This window comes from Pteropus medius, unplaced genomic scaffold, assembly GCF_902729225.1.
Source record: "Pteropus medius unplaced genomic scaffold, Ma_sr-lr_union100, whole genome shotgun sequence".
Lineage (NCBI taxonomy): Eukaryota > Metazoa > Chordata > Mammalia > Chiroptera > Pteropodidae > Pteropus > Pteropus medius.
Window position 1 is genome coordinate 18582 of NW_024353905.1, and position 8377 is coordinate 26958.

Here is an 8377-nt window from a genome sequence, read left to right on the forward strand (position 1 = left end):
TGGATTATTACAAATAGGGCTTTTATTAACATTTTCATATATAATCATTTCTGTTTGGCATATACCTGGGAATAGGACTGCTGGTTTATGGGGTGTGCATATGGTCGCCTTTAGTAGATATTGCTAACCAGTTTCCTAAGTGGTTATATCAGTTTATACTCTCATCAGCACTGTATGAAAATTCCAGTCACTCCACATTCTTACCTACATTCAGTATTATGTTTTTCTAGTGAGTGTGGTTTTATTTCATATTTTCTTGACTACAGATGAAGTATGTTTATACCTTCCTTTCTAATCCTTATGCCTTTTATTTATTTTTCTGGCTTTAGTACACTAGCCAGGACTTCCAGTACAATTTGAATAAAAGTGGTTATAGTGGGCATCCTTAGACAGAAAATATTCAACATTCCCCCAGTAGGTATGATATTTGCTATAGGTTTGTGTTTTGTTTTTGCAAATAACGTACATTAAATTAAGGAATTTCCCTTATATTTTTAGCAAACTTAAGTTTGCTAAGTTTTTTGTCATGATGCTTTTTTTGAATCTATTAAAATGATCATATAATTTTTCTTCAATTCCCTTGAAGAAAAATTTGCATAAAATTAGAAAATTGATGGGTTTTTACTTTAAATATTTTGTAGAGTTCACCTTGACAGTCTCTGGGTCTGGAGGTTTCTTTGTGGAAAGCTTTTTAATTATAATTCAATTATTTAATGGTTATAGAATTATTCAGATTTAAATTTTTTCTTGTGTGTTTTAGTGAAGTCTATCTTTCCAGGGATTCTCCTACTTTATCAAAATTTTCAAAATTGTTGGTATAAAGCTTTTCATAATACTGTCTTATTATATTTTAATATATCTGTGACCCACAGTGTAGTGCCCTCTGTACTGTTCCTGATGTTAATTATGTTCTATCTGTTTTTTTCTGGATCAGTCTCAGGGATTTATCATTTTTTGTCTAGTTTTTCCAGAGAACTTTCAACTCGGTTGATCCTCTCTACTGTAGTTCTGTTTTTCTATTTCATTAATTTATGCTCTTTTTATTGCTCTCCTACTTTCTTTAAGTTTAATTTGTCGTTTCTAACTCTTTGAGATGAATTTTCAGCCTTTTAAAAAATAATATGCGAATTTAAGGCTACAAACTTCTCTCTAAGCATAGCCTGAGCAGCATCCCACGAGATTTCAGATGTAATATTTTCATTAACTGTCAGTTCAAAATATTTTCTAATTTCCATTGTGAATTTATCTTTGACTCGTGGCTTTTTCTCCCTCTCCAAAGTATGGTGCCAAATCTTCAGTGGGCATAAAAATAACCATGTGAGGGCCTCATCAAAATATAGTTTGGGAGTCTCCTCTCAAACCTCCTAGATTAGTATTTCTGAGAGTTAGACCTGGAGATCCACATTTCACAAGTTCTCCAAGGGATTCAGATGCATGTGGGCTGCAGGACATCAGTTTGGTAGCAGAGCAAAGATTTCCTGAGGGCAGAGAGCAAGTCTGATTTACCCATATTCCCAGTGCCCACCCCTGGGCCTAGCATAAAGCATGTTTTAAAAATGGGTAAACCAATGGGCAAGGGAACAAGGGAAAGAAAATTGCTTATATCAAGAGAATTGGAATTCTTGAATGCTATAAATTAAGGGACCCACTATGGCATCATTTGGTTTTAATTTTATCCATTCAGGACAGAAATATTTTTTCCATGTCTTCAGATCTCTGCCTACCAGGCTTTCTCCTCACCTGTCCCATTCTGCTGTCCTAGAACATGGCCTTAAGTATGGGTGTTTGCCTGTGTACTGGAGCAGAGAAAGCAGGGATGGCACAGGAGATGTCCTGAGAGGGGATGTTCAGAGCTAGACAACCCTCCCTGCCCCAACAAGCCATCAACCCATCCCCAGGCCTTGCTGGGAAAATGCCTATAGAATCCATTCTAAATAAGGTTATCTACCCCACCTCTCAGAGCTTTAAGCATTCTCCCATCCCAAAGTTTTTAAAAAACTTCCACAGGACCTTTCTGCCCCCCACCCCTACCTCCTCTGCACTTGCAACCCCTGTGAGTTGCTCTCTAAGCACCTCTTGGCTTCCTCTCCCCACCTCCACAAGTGCCTCTCTCGAGCATCTCAGAAAGACCAGGGTTTGACTTCTCCAGCCAGCTATTGTCCTGGCAGCACAGCTGCCGCGCCAGCATCCCCACCCAGTCGGCCTGCCAGCCAGCCGGCTGCTCCCTGGCCTTGCCAATCGCCCTCCCCGCCGCCCCGCCCCAGGGAGGACTAGGCTGGCGGCTGGGAGTCTCCCTGCTTGCTCAGCCTCCCTCCTTCCCTCCCTGTCCCTCCCTGCCCCCTCCCTCCTCCTCCCGCCCCTGAGGCAGGGACCTTGCGAATCGAGGAGAGGGGGGACAGACAGGCAGGATGGAGTACAGCTTAGGGCCCTAGGCTCCCCGCTGATGTCCCATCCAGGCTGAGTGTCCTTAACATCTTGGGACCTGAATTTGTGTGAGCTGCGGTGGTTCCCAGGCCAGGAGGGTCCCTCCGGCAGGCCCGTGGTGCCCCTGTTTTTCATCAGGACCCCCTCTATGATGCTCTGAGCCACTCTCCTCAACCCGGATCTAAAACCCGGGACACAGCTATCAGGCCAGCCTCTCTCTTCACCCCACCCCCTCTTTCTGGCGTCCATCCCCTCCCCAACACCACCTCTGCTGCTGCCTCTGGCTGTGGACCTGCACCTCTTCCCCATCCCTGCCAGGCCTAGGGAGCGGGATGAGCCTGGATGAGAGCCCCCTCAACCTGGGGCTCTCTCCAGGCCATGGCCCAAGTGGTCCCAGGGAGGAGCCCCAGGCCCTGAGCATCTGCTAGAGGCTTGGCAGAGGCCCCGCAGGGACCGTGTCTTCTGAGGACAAAAGGCGGCGGCCAGCAGACAGACAGGGGGTTGGGGGGAAGGAGGGACGGGCAGCCAGGCGGACAGACGGAGTAGCAGGGACCAGCACTGGCTCCCTCCCAGCTTGGTGGGGGCATGAAGATGGGAGTGGGAGTGTGTAGGGCAGGAAACGCCTGCTGGGACCCCCACCTGCCAGCTAGCTGGGCATCCCAAGGCTGTATGCTACCCACCTGGTGTTCCCCAACACCCTCAGCTTTGCTCAGTGCACCCCTCTGGTACCTGCTTACTCTGATGTCGGCAATTTAGACCAGCCCAGCTGTATCCAAGGCAACAGAAGCAGTAGTGTCACTAGCCGCCAGATCACTGAGGGCCCCACAATGTGGCCTGAGCTGCGGTTTATCCTTGGTGAGACAGCTTGAGCCTTCTCCCTGGATTCCAAGACAGCCCTGCTGAGAGAACCCAGGTAAGTAGTCAGCATCTCTTCACCAAGGATGGAGGGCTGGGACTTCCTTTCTGTCTCCCCACACAGATTTCAGAGTCTCCATCACTGTCATGCTTTCTGTCTTTCTCTGTCGATCTCTCCATCGTGCTCTCTCATGCGCTCGCCTCTCTTCTCTCCACCCATCATAAGGGCTAGTTGGGTACCCAAGCCTAGAGAGTCCTCTAACCATCCCCATATTTCCCAATCTCAAATGTCCCATGAGAAAAGGAACCACCACCTGTTTCCTCGACCAGGGTCTATTTTTATCATTATGGTTGCACTTGGGCACAAGGCTGTGTTAATATTTCCTTGTGTGCTAGCTGTGGAAGGCATGCCTGGGAGTCAGGCCATGCTCTCCTCACAATGCCTGCATCCTGGGCAGGCTCACCCTCCTGCAGCTGCTTCCCCTTCCTCTTCCCCGTCTTCCACTCTCCTCCAGGTTCCTTGGTCTGAAGGCAGGGTCTGTGTTTGTGTCTGTGTGTGTGAGCAGGCAAGTGAGTAGACATGACAGAGAAGCTGCTTCTATCCCAGACCACCCCCACGCCCTCTTTCCTTCTTCCTTCCCTCTCCTTTCTGCCCTTCCTTCTTTCTTTTCTTCCTTCTTTCTTTCCCTCCCTCCTTCCTTCCCTCCTCTGTCTCTCCCCACAGGTAGCAGACTTTTGCTCACTCACCACTGAAGATATTGCTGTGGAAGCCACTGTAGGGCCAAAAGAAAGGTGAGGTGGGAATGGGGAGCATCCAGGCCCTAGGCTGCCTGATAGCTCTGTGAGGTCAAGGACCACATCACACAACAACCTGCAGGGGCCAGACACAACACAGTTGTCCACACAGTGTGGGCCCCAGCCTCCATCACAAGGTTGTCTATCTCTGTTTCAGACACCCATGTTGTGTCTGGGATCCCCAGATCTTATGACCTTGTATGCAGTGGCCAGTGGTCCCTGAAGGGGCAAGAAAGCCTGGTACATGGAGAACATGGATTCTCCAGGGACTCTTTCCCCCAACTACTAGCTCTGCAACTTTATTGAAAGCAGGCCACTTCCTAAACCTCAGTTTTCCCATCTGTCAGAGACTGGAAAAGTGACCCTTCCATCATGCGTATGTGTAGTGACTAAACGAGTTGGTGCATGCAAATAAAGGATATGCATAGAAGTAGCCCTGAAGCAATGTCAGCAAAGCTCATGGTCAATATTGTTGCTGATTATTCATGATTAATATTGTTATTGATTATTTGGGGAGTCACTGATCCCTCTTCTCCAAGGTTTTGGCAGAGATCTGAGGAAGGCAGCAGGTAAGCAAATGAGTAATGTAAAGGAGGCAGAGGCAGCTCTATGTTGTAACTCCTTGTTTGTAGCGAATGGTAAGTGGTGACTGTAGGCAGAGCCTCGCGCCCCCACCCCACTCCAAGCTCCTTTCCCGACATTTGCCCCTGTCTGTGCTTATGCTTGTGCACACGCATGCTGACACACACACACACACACACACACACACACACACACACACAGAAGCTTTAGACCACCACCACCTCCCACCCTATCCCTGAGTTAGCAGAGGCCTGGGTTACAGCCTGCAGCATTCCTGGCCCTGGTGATGTATGCATCTCCCTGTTGAGGGGAGACTTGGCGAGAGTTTGGCCTGTGGTCAGTGTCTGGCAGGGCTCAGAGACAAGTCTGAAGCTTCTGAGAGTGAAGTGCTTTGGTTAGAACTGGGATGTGGCCCATGCAGCAACCAGACCTGTAGGGTACAGGTCCCAGGGAGTTGCTAACCTACAGCCTGGACTAGGGTAACAGTGGGGTCTGCTGGCTGGTTTCTGGTGTTGAGATGTGGTGGAACACTAAGCAAGGGGTCAGTGACTGGAGAAGGGTCCTCAAGACCTGGGAGGAGAAGAAGGGGAAAGACTGAGGCTCGGAAGACCCCCTATGTGGAGGCATAGAGGTATAGAGTAGACTTTTCTGAAGAAGCATTTGTTGTGGAAGGGAAAGGACCCAGACTGTGGTCCGGATGCATCTGGCCCTCAGCATGGGTGTATATGTGCAACTGAATATGTGTTGCCGTGTGTGCAATCTGTGTGTGTGTGACTGTTCATGGGCACCGTAGATGTGTATGAGTCTCTGTGTGTGAGCAAGTCATGTGATGGTGTATGCGAGTGTGGGTGCTTGGATAGGCTTTGTGTGTATAACAGGGGTGTGGGTATGACTTTGCATGTCTGTCTGAGCAAGTGGGCATGTTTGATTCTGAGCCTGAGTAAGTGTGTGTGTTTCTCTGAGTCAATGGGCCTGTTGAATGTCTGGCTATATGTGTGTGTGATATCAATTTGTCTTTGAGTGTGCATATCTGATTATATGTGTATGAGTGTGAGGGTTTCAGAATACCTGGGTATGCATGTCCAATTAGGTGAGTGCTTAATTGTATCTGATTGTGTATATTTGTGTGCGCCCATGTATGCATATGCATGTATTTAAATGGTGTGTTTGTGTGTGTGTGTGTCCATGTGTGTATGGCAGAGTATGTGTGTGCAAACATGTTTCTGCGTGGGTGTATCTGTCATGTATATGTATGAATAGGCCTGTGTGTGAATGTCCATGTGGATTCTCCAGCATTTTGAATTATGTATATTTCTGTGTGTGCATGTTTGAGTATATTTTGTCTGTAGGCAGGCCTATGAGTCCACATATGATTGGGGAAATGTTAGTGTAGATGGTCACACTGGTATAAGGAGAACTAATTGCATGGGTAAGGGAGAGTGTGTGAATACATGTTTTGTGCATGAAAATATATTTTGTGGGTATGCCTATGTATGCACATTTGATTATGTATATGGGTATAGCTGGGGGGTATATGCTTGTGTATATACATATATATATATATATATGTATACACACACACACACAAAAGGCTGTGTGCATAGATGAATGGATACATTTGTGTATATGTCTAATTGTGTTTATGGGTACAGTTATGTGTGAATGCATGTCTGATTGTAGTATGCAGGAGTAACTACATTTCATAATAACTGAGGTGCACGTATCATGTGTTTTGTTTGAATTTCTGAGTATGAGTGTGGATATGTGAGTAACTGTATGTATGTATTGTGTATATGCTAGTATGTGTAAACATCTGGCTGTGTGTACATTTGAACAAACATGTCTGTATATTTCCTATATGTTCATGCACATCTCTTTGTGTGAATATGCCTGTGTGTGTGCCTGTCTGAATGTACAAGTATGTGAATGTACCAGTTTGTACAGTTCTAATTATTTGCATATGTGTGTTGTGTTTATATACCATTATTTATTCTGGAATGTGTGTTGTGGAACAATGTAAATGGCTAATAAGTGTGTGTGTGCATGAAGATGTCTTTGCATGTGTGTGTCTGTGATGGGTGTTACCAACTCTTCTTGTGCAGATATACAAGTCTGTGAGAATATGTGACTGTTCTTTTATGTGTGCAAACATACCTTTATGTCAAAGTCTGTCTGGGAATGTAAGTGTAAATGAATCTTTTTTTGTTTGTATAGCTTCTCATATCGGTGTATGTATGTGTGGAATGTACATGGTGTGCATATCTGACTGTGATTGTATGAATGTGTTTTGCAAGTACATTTGTATCTACATGTCTCATTGTGTGCATAGAGGAATGAATGCTGTACAAATCTATGTGCATGTGAATATGCTCATAGGTATACATACCCAGTTATGTGTATAAGTCTATGTGTGTTACAGTGTCTGTATATGAATACTTCATCTCATTGACAAACGTGCACGTCTGGGTGTTTATATGTGCAAGTATACCCATGTATGAGTGTGTATGAATGTGCTTATATGGTAATGTCTGAGGTGTGTGTGTATACATTTAGGAATTTATCTCTGTGTGTCATGTTTGTTCATTGTCTCATTGGATATGATACAGAGTCTGCTTATCTGTGGGCATGCGTAAGTGTGCTTGTGTGTACACCTGTGTTTGTGAGCGAACATATGTCCTTCATAAGTATTATGTCATGCAAATGTGTGTCATGCATATATGCCGATGTTTGAAAGTAAATGGATATGCACATTTGGGACCAAGTGTAGTGTGAACGTGCATCGCTGTGAATGTGCCTGTGTGTAGGGATGAGTGTAGGTATTTGTGCATGTGCCTCTCTGATGGTATGTCTGTGTGAGAGAGATACTTGGCCTTGAGCCTGGGCGGATAGGCCCTATCACTAAGGGGATGATAGGGAGGGTACTTATGAATCTGTGTGATACTCTGTGTACCCCAGCATGTGTTTGTGTGCATGTATGAGAGTCAGTGGCACCCTACTAAACCATGTCTCGTTCTGACTGTGTAGACATCCTACGAGATGGCAAGCTATAACACCTGAGTGATCCATGACCCCCTTCTGCGGCCTCTCTGGCCTTGACCATGTGCTGGGTTTTTGTGGGGATCTCAGGATAATTCCTGTCATCATTCACACTCAAGAAGTAATAATATTGTAATAACTATGTGTAGTGCCAGGTGGGTACTAGACTTATTGGGGGCATCACTTCATAAATCATAAAAATGTCTAACCACTATGCTGTATATCTGAAACTAATATAATATTGAATGTTAACTTTAATTTAAAAAATAATAATAAATAAAAAACTAAAATTAAATAAAATAAAAGAAATAGGAACCAATCATGACTGATAACCTACTAAGGAAGGGAGTCTGTGACTGCTTTAGAAAAGAACTTCTTAAAACACAAAGACCTCCCTTCCCATTACCCCACCATCAAAGGCCCAGGACAGAATGGCATTGTATGGTGATTAGGGTTGGTAAATGGTCTTCACAGAGAGCACCGAAATTATGCCATCCAGGCAGAAATATAGATGTGAATGCGTATGTATAAGTGAAGGTATGTCTGGGTAGAGCACAGTGCGTGTGTGTGTAAGAGGTGGTATATTTGGTGAGATAAGAGATAGAGAGAGATATAAAAGAGAGAGAGAGAGAGAGAGAGAGAGAGAGAGAGAGAGAGAGAGAGAGAGAGAGAGAGAGAGAGAGAG

At 45.2% G+C, this 8377-nt stretch overlaps 1 protein-coding gene across 3 annotated transcripts in view; it reads left to right on the forward strand.

The window, feature by feature from the left end:
* Nucleotides 1–2548: 2548 nt before the first annotated feature.
* GPR173 (G protein-coupled receptor 173) overlaps nt 2549–8377 on the forward strand; it is an 18786-nt gene continuing 12957 nt past the window's right edge. For 2 of the 3 annotated variants that reach the window (XM_039851416.1, XM_039851417.1), the window contains exon 1: nt 2549–3337. The gene's annotated coding sequence lies outside the window, so the exon portion shown is untranslated. Of the gene's footprint in view, nt 3338–4003; nt 4072–8377 lie in introns of all 3 variants that reach the window. The other variant, XM_039851418.1, reaches the window with a different exon arrangement.